Here is a 16,317-nt window from a genome sequence, read left to right as displayed (position 1 = left end):
CTTCTTTTACAAATTGGATTTATCTCCTCCCTACACATGGATTGATGCTATTGGCCCATAGGAACCTTAATTGGACCATAATCCAAAAATTTCTGAAAATCTAGACCCTTAGGCTAAGGTCCTTTATACCCATTTCTCATTAATTCCAATTGCACATTGGAAAGTTCTTTTTGAATTTCTGTTTCAGGGGAACTTATTTTAATAAGATGAGATAATTTTCTATCCAAAAATATTAAAAATCTGAATATTCTCTCTCTAGAATATTTTCTCTCTCTAGGTTAAAACAGTTAGAAACAAGTCTTTTATATTTCTGAAGAGGGATTGATTGTAGGAGAAGATGCTGGACATTTTGAGAGGCTGGGGAGGAATCTTACAGTTTAGGTAGAATATAGCTCTACCACAATTACATTCAACCTCAACCGGTTACATTCATTGAAGTCTAGCTCTACCACGTCGTAGAGCTAGAAGAATGCATTCTAGCTCCGTGGTAGAGCTGGACCTCAAGGCATTCTAGCTCCACGATGTGGTCTAGATAGAATTCAGCTCTACCACGTGGTAGAGCTAGATCAAATGCAATTCTAGCTCCTTGGTTCTTGTCATGTGAAGTAGGTCTCTTCTTGGAGTAACTGGTTTTGTTGATGTGTATGGAACACACCTAGATCGATGCATTCTTGCTCTACCACATGGTAGAGCTAGATCTTAAAGCTTTTTACCTCTACGATTCTAGCTCCACCACATGGTAGAGCTAGACCTCAAATGCAATTCTAGCTCCACCACATGGTAGAGCTAGATCTCAAAGCATTCTATCTCTACAATGTGGTTTAGGTAGAATACAGCTCTACCACAGTTACATTCAACCTCAGCCGGTTACATTCATTGAAGTCTAGCTCTACCACATGGTAGAGCTAGAAGAATGCATTCTAGCTCCACCACATGGTAGAGCTAGATTTCAAAGCATTCTGGTCAATACATTCATTAATCTTGCTCTGTCACCTGGTAGAGATAATATCCATTAAAAAACCAACACTAGAATACTTTGAAGTCCAGCTAGAATCCATTTATCTAGCTCTACCATGTGGTAGAGCAAGAATAATAAATGTATTGAGAGCTCCAAGATCTAGCTCTACCACATGGTAGAGCTAGACCTCAAATGCAATTGTAGATCCACCACATGGTAGAGCTAGACCTCAAAGCATTCTAGCTCTACGATGTGGTCTAGGTTGGATACAGCTCTACCACATGGTAGAGCTAGATCAAATGCAATTCTAGATGCTTGTTTCTTGTCATGTAAAGTAGATCTCTTCTTGAAGTAATTGATTTTGTTGATATGCATGGTACACAACTAGATCAATGCATTCTACCTCCACCACATGGTAGAGCTAGATCGAATGCAATTGTAGCTCCTTGGTTCTCGTCATGTGAAGTAGGTCTCTTCTTAGAGTAATTGATTTTGTTGATCTGCATGGTACACAGCTAGATCGATGAATTCTAGCTCCACCACATGGAAGCTCCACCACATGGTAGAGCTAGATCTGAAATGCAATTCTAGCTCCACCACATGGTAGAGCGAGACCTCAAAGCATTCTAGCTCTACGATGTGGTCTAGGTAGAATACAGCTCTACCACGTGGTAGAGCTACATCAAATGCAATTCTAGCTCCTTGGTTCTTGTCATGTGAAGTAGGTCTCCTCTTGGAGTAATTGATTTTGTTAATCCGCATGGTACACAGCTAGATCGATGCATTCTAGCTTCACCACATGATAGAGCTAGACCTCAAATTAATTCTAGCTCCACCACATGGTAGAGCTAGACCTCAAAGCATTCTTGCTCTAAAATGTGGTCTAGGTTGAATACAGCTCTCTCGTGTGGTAGAGCTACATCAAATGTAATTCTAGCTCCTTGGTTCTCGTCATGGTCTCTTCTTGGAGTAATTGGTTTTGTTAATTTTGCATGGTACATAGCTAGATTAATGCATTCTAGCTCTACCACATGGTAGAGCTAGACCTCAAATGCAATTCTAGATCCACCACATGGTAGCGCTAGACGTCAAAGCATTCTAGCTCTACGATGTGGTCTAGGTTGGATACAGCTACCACGTGGTAGAGCTAGATCAAATGCAATTCTAGATGCTTGTTTCTTGTCATGTGAAGTAGATGTCTTCTTGAAGTAATTGATTTTGTTGATCTGCATGGTACACAGCTAGATCGATGCATTCTACCTCCACCAAGATCGAATGCAATTGTAGCTCCTTGGTTCTCATCATCTGAAGTAGGTCTCTTCTTAGAGCAATTGGTTTTGTTGATCTGCATGGTACACAGCTAGATCGATGAATTTTAGCTCCACCACATGGTAGATCTGGACCTCAAAGCATTCTAGCTCTACGATGTGGTCTAGGTAGAATACAGCTCTACCACGTGGTAGAGCTAGATCAAATGCAATTCTAGCTCCTTGGTTCTTGTCATGTGAAGTAGGTCTCTTCTTGGAGTAATTGGTTTTGTTGATGTGTATGGAACATAGCTAGATCAATGCATTCTTGCTCTACCACATGGTAGAGCTAGACCTCAAAGCTTTCTACCTCTACAATTCTAGCTCCACCACATGGTAGAGCTAGACCTCAAAGCATTCTATCTCTACAATGTGGTTTAGGTAGAATATAGCTCTACCACAGTTACATTCAACCTCAACCGGTTACATTGTTTGAAGTCTAGCTCTACCACATGGTAGAGCTAGAAGAATGCATTCTGGCTCCGTGGTAAAGCTGGACCTCAAGGCATTCTAGCTCTACGATGTGGTCTAGATAGAATACAGCTCTACCACGTGGTAGAGCTAGATCAAATGCAATTCTAGCTCCTTGGTTCTTGTCATGTGAAGTAGGTCTCTTCTTGGAGTAACTGATTTTGTTGATGTGTATGGAACACACCTAGATCGATGCATTCTTGCTCTACCACATGATAGAGCTAGATCTCAAAGCTTTTTACCTCTACGATTCTAGCTCCATCACATGGTAGAGCTAGACCTCAAATGCAATTCTAGCTCCACCACATGGTAGAGCTAGACCTCAAAGCATTCTATCTCTACAATGTGGTTTAGGTAGAATACAGCTCTACCACAGTTACATTCAACCTCAGCCGGTTACATTCATTGAAGTCTAGCTCTACCACATGGTAGAGCTAGAAGAATGCATTCTAGCTCCACCACACGGTAGAGCTAGATTTCAAAGCATTCTGGTCAATACATTCATTAATCTTGCTCTGCCACTTGGTAGAGATAATATCCATTAAAAAACCAACACTAGAATACTTTGAAGTCCAGCTAGAATCCATTTATCTAGCTCTACCATGTGGTAGAGCAAGACTAATAAATGTATTGAGAGCTCCAAGACGGAGTAATTGGTTCTCGTCTCATGGTCTCTTCTTGGAGTAATTGGTTTTGTTGATTTGCATGGTACACAGCTAGATCAATGCATTCTAGCTCCACCACATGGTAGAGCTAGACCTCAAATGCAATTGTAGATCCACCACATGGTAGAGCTAGACCTCAAAGCATTCTAGCTCTACGATGTGGTCTAGGTTGGATACAGCTCTACCACGTGGTAGAGCTAGATCAAATGCAATTCTAGATGCTTGTTTCTTGTCATGTAAAGTAGATCTCTTCTTGAAGTAATTGATTTTGTTGATATGCATGGTACACAACTAGATCAATGCATTCTACCTCCACCACATGGTAGAGCTAGATCGAATGCAATTGTAGCTCCTTGGTTCTCGTCATGTGAAGTAGGTCTCTTCTTAGAGTAATTGGTTTTGTTGATCTGCATGGTACACAGCTAGATCGATGAATTCTAGCTCCACCACATGGAAGCTCCACCACATGGTAGAGCTAGATCTGAAATGCAATTCTAGCTCCACCACATGGTAGAGCTAGACCTCAAAGCATTCTAGCTCTACAATGTGGTCTAGGTAGAATACATCTCTACCACGTGGTAGAGCTAGATCAAATGCAATTCTAGCTCCTTGGTTCTTGTCATGTGAAGTAGGTCTCTTCTTGGAGTAATTGATTTTGTTAATCCGCATGGTACACAGCTAGATCGATGCATTCTAGCTTCACCACATGATAGAGCTAGACCTCAAATTAATTCTAGCTCCACCACATGGTAGAGCTAGACCTCAAAGCATTCTTGCTCTAAAATGTGGTCTAGGTTGAATACAGCTCTCTCATGTGGTAGAGCTAGATCAAATGTAATTCTAGCTCCTTGGTTCTTGTCATGGTCTCTTCTTGGAGTAATTGGTTTTGTTAATTTGCATGGTACACAGCTAGATTAATGCATGCTAGCTCTACCACATGGTAGAGCTAGACCTCAAATGCAATTCTAGATCCACCACATGGTAGAGCTAGACGTCAAAGCATTCTAGCTCTACGATGTGGTCTAGGTTGGATACAGCTCTACCACGTGGTAGAGCTAGATCAAATGCAATTCTAAATGCTTGCTTCTTGTCATGTGAAGTAGATGTCTTCTTGAAGTAATTGATTTTGTTGATCTGCATGGTACACAGCTAGATCGATGCATTCTACCTCCACCAAGATCGAATGCAATTGTAGCTCCTTGGTTCTCATCATCTGAAGTAGGTCTCTTCTTAGAGCAGTTGGTTTTGTCATGTGAAGTAGATGTCTTCTTGAAGTAATTGATTTTGTTGATCTGCATGGTACACAGCTAGATCGATGCATTCTACCTCCACCAAGATCGAATGCAATTGTAGCTCCTTGGTTCTCATCATCTGACGTGGGTCTCTTCTTAGAGTAATTGGTTTTGTTGATCTGCATGGTACACAGCTAGATTGATGAATTTTAGCTCCACCACATGGTAGATCTGGACATCAAAGCATTCTAGCTCTACGATGTGGTCTAGGTAGAATACAGCTCTACCACGTGGTAGAGCTAGATCAAATGCAATTCTAGCTCCTTGGTTCTTGTCATGTGAAGTAGGTCTCTTCTTGGAGTAATTGGTTTTATTGATGTGTATGGAACATAGCTAGATCAATGCATTCTTGCTCTACCACATGGTAGAGCTAGACCTCAAAGCTTTCTACCTCTACGATTCTAGCTCCACCACATGGTAGAGCTAGACCTCACATGCAATTCTAGCTCCACCACATGGTAGAGCTAGACCTCAAAGCACTCTATCTCTACAATGTGGTTTAGGTAGAATATAGCTCTACCACGTGGTAGAGCTAGATCAAATGCAATTCTAGCTCCTTGGTTCTTGTCATGTGAAGTAGGTCTCTTCTTGGAGTAATTGGTTTTTTTGATGTGTATGGAACACAGCTAGATCGATGCATTCTAGCTCCACCACATGGTAGAGCTAGACCTCAAAGCATTCTATCTCTACAATGTGGTTTAGGTAGAATACTGCTCTACCACAGTTACATCCAACCTCAGTCAGTTACATTCATTGAAGTCTAGCTCTACCACATGGTAGAGCTAGAGCTAGAAGAATGCATTCTAGCTCCACCACATGGTAGAGCTAGAAGAATGCATTCTAGCTTCACCACATGGTAGAGATAGACCTCAAAGCATTCTTTCTCTACGATGTGATCTAGGTAGAATACAGCTCTATCACGTGGTAGAGCTAGATCAAATGCAATTCTAGCTCCTTGGTTGTTGTCATGTGAAATAGGTCTCTTCTTGGAGTAATTGGTTTTGTTGATGTGTATGGAACACAGCTAGATCGATGCATTCTTGCTCTACCACATGGTAAGCTAGACCTCAAAGCTTTCTACCTCTACGATTCTAGCTGCACCACATGGTAGAGCTAGACCTCAAAGCATTCTATCTCTACAATGTGGTTCAGGTAGAATACAGCTCTACCACAGTTACATTCAACCTCAGCTGGTTACATTCATTGAAGTCTAGCTCTACCACATGGTAGAGCTAGAAGAATGCATTCTAGCTCCACCACACGGTAGAGCTAGATTTCAAAGCATTCTGGTCAATACATTCATTAATCTTGCTCTGGCACCTGGTAGAGATAATATCCATTAAAAAACCAACACTAGAATACTTTGAAGTCCAGCTAGAATCCATTTATCTAGCTCTACCATGTGGTAGAGCAAGACTAATAAATGTATTGAGAGCTCCAAGATGGAGTAATTGGTTCTCGTCTCATGGTCTCTTCTTGGAGTAATTGGTTTTGTTGATTTGCATGGTACACAGCTAGATCAATGCATTCTAGCTCCACCACATGGTAGAGCTAGACCTCAAATGCAATTGTAGATCCACCACATGGTAGAGCTAGACCTCAAAGCATTCTAGCTCTACGATGTGGTCTAGGTTGGATACAGCTCTACCACATGGTAGAGCTAGATCAAATGCAATTCTAGATGCTTGTTTCTTGTCATGTAGATCTCTTCTTGAAGTAATTGATTTTGTTGATATGCATGGTACACAACTAGATCAATGCATTCTACCTCCACCACATGGTAGAGCTAGATCGAATGCAATTGTAGCTCCTTGGTTCTCGTCATGTGAAGTAGGTCTCTTCTTAGAGTGATTGGTTTTGTTGATCTGCATGGTACACAGCTAGATCGATGAATTCTAGCTCCACCACATGGAAGCTCCACCACATGGTAGAGCTAGATCTGAAATGCAATTCTAGCTCCACCACATGGTAGAGCTAGACCTCAAAGCATTCTAGCTCTACGATGTGGTCTAGGTAGAATATAGCTCTACCACGTGGTAGAGCTAGATCAAATGCAATTCTAGCTCCTTGGTTCTTGTCATGTGAAGTAGGTCTCTTCTTGGAGTAATTGATTTTGTTAATCTGCATGGTACACAGCTAGATCGATGCATTCTAGCTTCACCACATGATAGAGCTAGACCTCAAATTAATTCTAGCTCCACCACATGGTAGAGCTAGATCTCAAAGCATTCTTGCTCTAAAATGTGGTCTAGGCTGAATACAGCTCTACCGCGTGGTAGAGCTAGATCAAATGTAATTCTAGCTCCTTGGTTCTTGTCATGGTCTCTTCTTGGAGTAATTGGTTTTGTTAATTTGCATGGTACACAGCTAGATTAATGCATGCTAGCTCTACCACATGGTAGAGCTAGACCTCAAATGCAATTCTAGATCCACCACATGGTAGAGCTAGACGTCAAAGCATTCTAGCTCTACAATGTGGTCTAGGTTGGATACAGCTCTACCACGTGGTAGAGCTAGATCAAATGCAATTCTAGATGCTTGTTTCTTGTCATGTGAAGTAGATGTCTTCTTGAAGTAATTGATTTTGTTGATCTGCATGGTACACAGCTAGATCGATGCATTCTACCTCCACCAAGATCGAATGCAATTGTAGCTCCTTGGTTCTCATCATCTGAAGTAGGTCTCTTCTTAGAGTAATTGGTTTTGTCATGTGAAGTAGATGTCTTCTTGAAGTAATTGATTTTGTTGATCTGCATGGTACACAACTAGATCGATGCATTCTACCTCCACCAAGATCGAATGCAATTGTAGCTCCTTGGTTCTCATCATCTGAAGTGGGTCTCTTCTTAGAGTAATTGGTTTTGTTGATCTGCATGGTACACAGCTAGATTGATGAATTTTAGCTCCTCCACATGGTAGATCTGGACCTCAAAGCATTCTAGCTCTACGATGTGGTCTAGGTAGAATACAGCTCTACCACGTGGTAGAGCTAGATCAAATGCAATTCTAGCTCCTTGGTTCTTGTCATGTGAAGTAGGTCTCTTCTTGGAGTAATTGGTTTTGTTGATGTGTATGGAACATAGCTAGATCAATGCATTCTTGCTCTACCACATGGTAGAGCTAGACCTCAAAGCTTTCTACCTCTACGATTCTAGCTCCACCACATGGTAGAGCTAGACCTCAAAGCATTCTATCTCTACAATGTGGTTTAGGTAGATTCATTGAAGTCTAGCTCTACCACATGGTAGAGCTAGAAGCATGCATTCTAGCTCCACCACATGGTAGAGCTGGACCTCAAAGCATTCTAGCTCTACGATGTGGTCTAGATAGAATACAGCTCTACCACGTGGTAGAGCTAGATCAAATGCAATTCTAGCTCCTTGGTTCTTGTCATGTGAAGTAGGTCTCTTCTTGGAGTAATTGGTTTTTTTGATGTGTATGGAACACAGCTAGATCGATGCATTCTTGCTCTACCACATGGTAGAGCTAGACTTTAAAGCTTCCTACCTTTACGATTTTAGCTCCACCACATGGTAGAGCTAGACCTCAAAGCATTCTATCTCTACAATGTGGTTTAGGTAGAATACTGCTCTACCACAGTTACATTCAACCTCAGTCAGTTACATTCATTGAAGTCTAGCTCTACCACATGGTAGAGCTAGAGCTAGAAGAATGCATTCTAGCTCCACCACATGGTAGAGCTAGAAGAATGCATTCTAGCTCCACCACATGGTAGAGATAGACCTCAAAGCATTCTTTCTCAATACAGCTCTATCACGTGGTAGAGCTAGATCAAATGCAATTCTAGCTCCTTGGTTCTTGTCATGTGAAGTAGGTCTCTTCTTGGAGTAATTGGTTTTGTTGATGTGTATGGAACACAGCTAGATCGATGCATTCTTGCTCTACCACATGGTAAGCTAGACCTCAAAGCTTTCTACCTCTACGATTCTAGCTCCACCACATGGTAGAGCTAGACCTCAAAGCATTCTATCTCTACAATGTGGTTTAGGTAGAATACAGCTCTACCACAGTTACATTCAACCTCAGCCGGTTACATTCATTGAAGTCTAGCTCTACCACATGGTAGAGCTAGAAGAATGCATTCTAGCTCCACCACACGGTAGATCTAGATTTCAAAGCATTCTGGTCAATACATTCATTAATCTTGCTCTGCCACCTGGTAGAGATAATATCCATTAAAAAACCAACACTAGAATACTTTGAAGTCCAGCTAGAATCCATTTATCTATCTACCATGTGGTAGAGCAAGACTAATAAATGTATTGAGAGCTCCAAGATGGAGTAATTGGTTCTCATCTCATGGTCTCTTCTTGGAGTAATTGGTTTTGTTGATTTGCATGGTACACAGCTAGATCAATGCATTCTAGCTCCACCACATGGTAGAGCTAGACCTCAAATGCAATTCTAGATCCACCACATGGTAGAGCTAGACCTCAAAGCATTCTAGCTCTACGATGTGGTCTAGGTTGGGTACAGCTCTACCACGTGGTAGAGCTAGATCAAATGCAATTCTAGATGCTTGTTTCTTGTCATGTAAAGTAGATCTCTTCTTGAAGTAATTGATTTTGTTGATATGCATGTACAAAACTAGATCAATGCATTCTACCTCCACCACATGGTAGAGCTAGATCGAATGCAATTGTAGCTCCTTGGTTCTCGTCATGTGAAGTAGGTCTCTTCTTAGAGTAATTGGTTTTGTTGATCTGCATGGTACAAAGCTAGATCGATGAATTCTAGCTCCACCACATGGAAGCTCCACCACATGGTAGAGCTAGATCTGAAATGCAATTCTAGCTCCACCACATGGTAGAGCTAGACCTCAAAGCATTCTAGCTCTACGATGTGGTCTAGGTAGAATACAGCTCTACCACGTGGTAGAGCTAGATCAAATGCAATTCTAGATCCTTGGTTCTTGTCATGTGAAGTAGGTCTCTTCTTGGAGTAATTGATTTTGTTAATCCGCATGGTACACAGCTAGATCGATGCATTCTAGCTTCACCACATGATAGAGCTAGACCTCAAATTAATTCTAGCTCCACCACATGGTAGAGCTAGACCTCAAAGCATTCTTGCTCTAAAATGTGGTCTAGGCTGAATATAGCTCTACCGCGTGGTAGAGCTAGATCAAATGTAATTCTAGCTCCTTGGTTCTCGTCATGGTCTCTTCTTGGAGTAATTGGTTTTGTTAATTTTGCATGGTACATAGCTAGATTAATGCATTCTAGCTCTACCACATGGTAGAGCTAGACCTCAAGTGCAATTCTAGATCCACCACATGGTAGAGCTAGACGTCAAAGCATTCTAGCTCTACGATGTGGTCTAGGTTGGATACAGCTCTACCACGTGGTAGAGCTAGATCAAATGCAATTCTAAATGCTTGCTTCTTGTCATGTGAAGTAGATGTCTTCTTGAAGTAATTGATTTTGTTGATCTGCATTGTACACAGCTAGATCGATGCATTCTACCTCCACCAAGATCGAATGCAATTGTAGCTCCTTGGTTCTCATCATCTGAAGTAGGTCTCTTCTTAGAGTAATTGGTTTTGTCATGTGAAGTAGATGTCTTCTTGAAGTAATTGATTTTGTTGATCTGCATGGTACACAGCTAGATCGATGCATTCTACCTCCACCAAGATCGAATGCAATTGTAGCTCCTTGGTTCTCATCATCTGAAGTGGGTCTCTTCTTAGAGTAATTGGTTTTGTTGATCTGCATGGTACACAGCTAGATTGATGAATTTTAGCTCCTCCACATGGTAGATCTGGATCTCAAAGCATTCTAGCTCTACGATGTGGTCTAGGTAGAATACAGCTCTACCACGTGGTACAGCTAGATCAAATGCAATTCTAGCTCCTTGGTTCTTGTCATGTGAAGTAGGTCTCTTCTTGGAGTAATTGGTTTTGTTGATGTGTATGGAACATAGCTAGATCAATGCATTCTTGCTCTACCACATGGTAGAGCTAGACCTCAAAGCTTTCTACCTCTACGATTCTAGCTCCACCACATGGTAGAGCTAGACCTCACATGCAATTCTAGCTCCACCACATGGTAGAGCTAGACCTCAAAGCATTCTATCTCTACAATGTGGTTTAGGTAGATTCATTGAAGTCTAGCTCTACCACATGGTAGAGCTAGAAGCATGCATTCTAGCTCCACCACATGGTAGAGCTGGACCTCAAAGCATTCTAGCTCTACGATGTGGTCTAGATAGAATACAGCTCTACCACGTGGTAGAGCTAGATCAAATGCAATTCTAGCTCCTTGGTTCTTGTCATGTGAAGTAGGTCTCTTCTTGGAGTAATTGGTTTTTTTGATGTGTATGGAACACAGCTAGATCGATGCATTCTTGCTCTACCACATGGTAGAGCTAGACTTTAAAGCTTCCTACCTTTACGATTTTAGCTCCACCACATGGTAGAGCTAGACCTCAAAGCATTCTATCTCTACAATGTGGTTTAGGTAGAATACTGCTCTACCACAGTTACATTCAACCTCAGTCAGTTACATTCATTGAAGTCTAGCTCTACCACATGGTAGAGCTAGAGCTAGAAGAATGCATTCTAGCTCCACCACATGGTAGAGCTAGAAGAATGCATTCTAGCTCCACCACATGGTAGAGATAGACCTCAAAGCATTCTTTCTCAATACAGCTCTATCACGTGGTAGAGCTAGATCAAATGCAATTCTAGCTCCTTGGTTCTTGTCATGTGAAGTAGGTCTCTTCTTGGAGTAATTGGTTTTGTTGATGTGTATGGAACACAGCTAGATCGATGCATTCTTGCTCTACCACATGGTAAGCTAGACCTCAAAGCTTTCTACCTCTACGATTCTAGCTCCACCACATGGTAGAGCTAGACCTCAAATGCAATTCTAGCTCCACCACATGGTAGAGCTAGACCTCAAAGCATTCTATCTCTACAATGTGGTTTAGGTAGAATACATCTCTACCACAGATACATTCAACCTCAGCCGGTTACATTCATTGAAGTCTAGCTCTACCACATGGTAGATCTCTACCACAGTTACATTCATTAAAGTCTAGCTCTACCACATGGTAGAGCTAGAAGAATGCATTCTAGCTCCACCACATGGTAGAGCTAGATTTCAAAGCATTCTGGTCATACATTTATTAATCTTGCTCTGCCACCTGGTAGAGATAATATCCATTGAAAAACGAGCACTAGAATACTTTGAAGTCCAGCTAGAATGCATTTATCTAGATCTACCATGTGGTAGAGCAAGACTAATAAATGTATTGAGAGCTCCAAGATGGAGTAATTGGTTCTCGTCATGGTCTCTTCTTGGAGTAATTGGTTTTGTTGATTTGCATGGTACACAGCTCGTCATGGTCTCTTCTTGGAGTAATTGGTTTTGTTGATTTGCATGGTACACAGCTAGATCAATGCATTCTAGCTCTACCACATGGTAGAGCTAGACCTCAAATGCAATTCTAGATCCACCACATGGTAGAGCTAGATGTCAAAGCATTGTAGCTCTACGATGTGGTCTAGGTTGGATACAGCTCTACCACGTGGTGGTAGAGCTAGGAGAATGCATTCTAGCTCCACCACATGGTAGAGCTAGACCTTAAAGCTTTCTCTACGATGTGGTCTAGGTAGAATACAGCTCTACCACGTGGTAGAGCTAGAGCAAATGCAATTCTAGCTCCTTGGTTCTTGTCATGTGAAGTAGGTCTCTTCTTGGAGTAATTGGTTTTGTTGATGTGTATGGAACACAGCTAGATCGATGCATTCTTGCTCTACCACATGGTAGAGATAGACCTCAAAGCTTTCTACCTCTACGATTCTAGCTCCACCACATGGTAGAGCTAGACCTCAAATGCAATTCTAGCTCCACCACATGGTAGAGCTAGACCTCAAAGCATTCTATCTCTACAATGTGGTTTAGGCAGAATACAGCTCTACCACAGTTACATTCAACCTCAGCCGGTTACATTCATTGAAGTCTAGCTCTACCACATGGTAGAGCTAGAAGAATGCATTCTAGCTCCACCACATGGTAGGGCTAGATTTCAAAGCATTCTGGTCAATACATTCATTAATCTTGCTCTGCCACCTGGTAGAGATAATATCCATTGAAAAACCACCACTAGAATATTTTGAAGTCCAGCTACATCTAGCTCTATCATGTGGTAGAGCAAGACTAATAAATGTATTGAGAGCTCCAAGATGGAGTAATTGGTTCTCGTCATGGTCTCTTCTTGGAGTAATTTTTTTATTGATTTGCATGGTACACAGCTAGATCATTGAATTCTAGCTCTACCACATGGTAGAGCTAAACCTCAACTACAATTCTAGATCGACCACATGGTAGAGCTAGACCTCAAAGCATTCTAGCTCTACGATGTGGTCTAGGTTGGATACAGCTTCACCACGTAATAGAGCTAGATCAAATGCAATTCTAGATGCTTATTTCTTGTCATGTAAAGTAGATCTCTTCTTGAAGTAATTGATTTTGTTGATCTACATGGTACACAGCTAGATCGATGCATTCTAGCTCCACCAAGATCGAATGCAATTGTAGCTCCTTGGTTCTCGTCATGTGAAGTAGGTCTCTTCTTAGAGTAATTGGTTTTGTTGATCTGCATGCTACACAGCTAGATCCATGAATTCTAGCTCCACCACATGGTAGAGCTAGATCTGAAATGCAATTCTAGCTCCACCACATGGTAGAGCTGGACCTTAAAGCATTCTAGCTCTACGATGTGGTCTAGGTAGAATACAGGTCTACCACATGGTAGAGCTAGATCAAATGCGATTCTAGCTCCTTGGTTCTTGTCATGTGAAGTAGGTCTCTTCTTGGAGTAATAGGTTTTGTTGATGTGTATGGAACATAGCTAGATCGATGCATTCTTGCTCTACCACATGGTAGAGATAGACCTCAAAGCTTTCTACCTCTACGATTCTAGCTCCACCACATGGTAGAGCTAGACCTCAAATGCAATTCTAGCTCCACCACATGGTAGAGCTAGACCTCAAAGCATTCTATCTCTACAATGTGGTTTAGGCAGAATATAGCTCTACCACAGTTACATTCAACCTCAGCCGGTTACATTCATTGAAGTCTAGCTCTACCACATGGTAGAGCTAGAAGAATGCATTCTAGCTCCACCACATGGTAGATTTGGACCTCAAAGCATTCTAGCTCTACGATGTGGTTTAGGTAGATTACAGCTCTACCACGTGGTAGAGCTAGATCAAATGCAATTCTAGCTCCTTTGTTCTTGTCATGTGAAGTAGGTCTCTTCTTGAAGTAATTGGTTTTGTTGATGTGTATGGAACATAGCTAGATCAATGCATTCTTGCTCTACCACATGGTAGAGCTAGACCTCAAAGCTTTCTACCTCTATGATTCTAGCTCCACCACATGGTAGAGCTAGACCTCAAAGCATTCTATCTCTACAATGTGGTTTAGGTAGAATATAGCTCTACCACAATTACATTCAACCTCAACCGGTTACATTCATTGAAGTCTAGCTCTACCACATGGTAGAGCTAGAAGAATGCATTCTAGCTCCGTGGTAGAGCTGGACCTCAAGGCATTCTAGCTCTACGATGTGGTCTAGATAGAATACAGCTCTACCACGTGGTAGAGCTAGATCAAATGCAATTCTAGCTCCTTGCCATTCTTGTCATGTGAAGTAGGTCTCTTCTTGGAGTAACTGGTTTTGTTGATGTGTATGGAACACACCTAGATCGATGCATTATTGCTCTACCACATGGTAGAGCTAGATTTCAAAGCTTTTTACCTCTACGATTCTAGCTCCACCACATGGTAGAGCTAGACCTCAAATGCAATTCTAGCTCCACCACATGGTAGAGCTAGATCTCAAAGCATTCTATCTCTACAATGTGGTTTAGATAGAATACAGCTCTACCACAGTTACATTCAACCTCAGCCCGTTACATTCATTGAAGTCTAGCTCTACCACATGGTAGAGCTAGAAGAATGCATTCTAGCTCCACCACATGGTAGAGCTAGATTTCAAAGCATTCTGGTCAATACATTCATTAATCTTGCTCTGTCACCTGGTAGAGATAATATCCATTAAAAAACCAACACTAGAATACTTTGAAGTCCAGCTAGAATCCATTTATCTAGCTCTACCATGTGGTAGAGCAAGACTACTAAATGTATTGAGAGCTCCAAGATGGAGTAATTAGTTCTCGTCATGGTCTCTTCTTGGAGTAATTGGTTTTGTTGATTTGCATGGTACACAGCTAGATCAATGCATTCTAGCTCTACCACATGGTAGAGCTAGACCTCAAATGCAATTCTAGATCCACCACATGGTAGAGCTAGATGTCAAAGCATTCTAGCTCTACGATGTGGTCTAGGTTGGATACAGCTCTACCACGTGGTAGAGCTAGAAGAATGCATTCTAGCTCCACCACATGGTAGAGCTAGACCTCAAAGCTTTCTCTACGATGTGGTCTAGGTAGAATACAGCTCTACCACGTGGTAGAGCTAGATCAAATGCAATTCTAGCTCCTTGGTTCTTGTCATGTGAAGTAGGTCTCTTCTTGGAGTAATTGGTTTTGTTGATGTGTATGGAACACAGCTAGATCGATGCATTCTTGCTCTACCACATGGTAGAGCTAGACCTCAAAGCTTTCTACCTCTACAATTCTAGCTCCACCACATGGTAGAGCTAGACCTCAAATGCAATTCTAGCTCCACCACATGGTAGAGCTAGACCTCAAAGCATTCTATCTCTACAATGTGGTTTAGGTAGAATATAGCTCTACCACAGTTACATTCAACCTCAGCCGGTTACATTCATTGAAGTCTAGCTCTACCACATGGTAGAGCTAGAAGAATGCATTCTAGCTCCACCACATGGTAGGGCTAGATTTCAAAGCATTCTGGTCAATACATTCATTAATCTTGCTTTGCCACTTGGTAGAGATAATATCCATTGAAAAACCAGCACTAGAATATTTTGAAGTCCAGCTTGAATGCATTCATCTAGCTCTATCATGTGGTAGAGCAAGACTAATAAATGTATTGAGAGCTCCAAGATGGAGTAATTGGTTCTCGTCATGGTCTCTTCTTGGAGTAATTTTTTTATTGATTTGCATGGTACACAGCTAGATCATTGAATTCTAGCTCTACCACATGGTAGAGCTAAACCTCAACTGCAATTCTAGATCGACCACATGGTAGAGCTAGACCTCAAAGCATTCTAGCTCTACGATGTGGTCTAGGTTGGATACAGCTTCACCACGTAATAGAGCTAGATCAAATGCAATTCTAGATGCTTATTTCTTGTCATGTAAAGTAGATCTCTTCTTGAAGTAATTGATTTTGTTGATCTACATGGTACACAGCTAGATCGATGCATTCTAGCTCCACCAAGATCGAATGCAATTGTAGCTCCTTGGTTCTCGTCATGTGAAGTAGGTCTCTTCTTAGAGTAATTGGTTTTGTTTATCTGCATGCTACACAGCTAGATCCATGAATTCTAGCTCCACCACATGGTAGAGCTAGATCTGAAATGCAATTCTAGCTCCACCACATGGTAGAGCTGGACCTCAAAGCATTCTAGCTCTACGATGTGGTCTAGGTAGAATACAGGTCTAC

Source organism: Cibotium barometz, chromosome 42 (genome assembly GCF_041138505.1).
Source record: "Cibotium barometz isolate CiBa-2024 chromosome 42, ASM4113850v1, whole genome shotgun sequence".
Classification (NCBI taxonomy): Eukaryota; Viridiplantae; Streptophyta; class Polypodiopsida; order Cyatheales; family Cibotiaceae; genus Cibotium; species Cibotium barometz.
Note: the sequence above shows the minus strand (reverse complement) of the source record.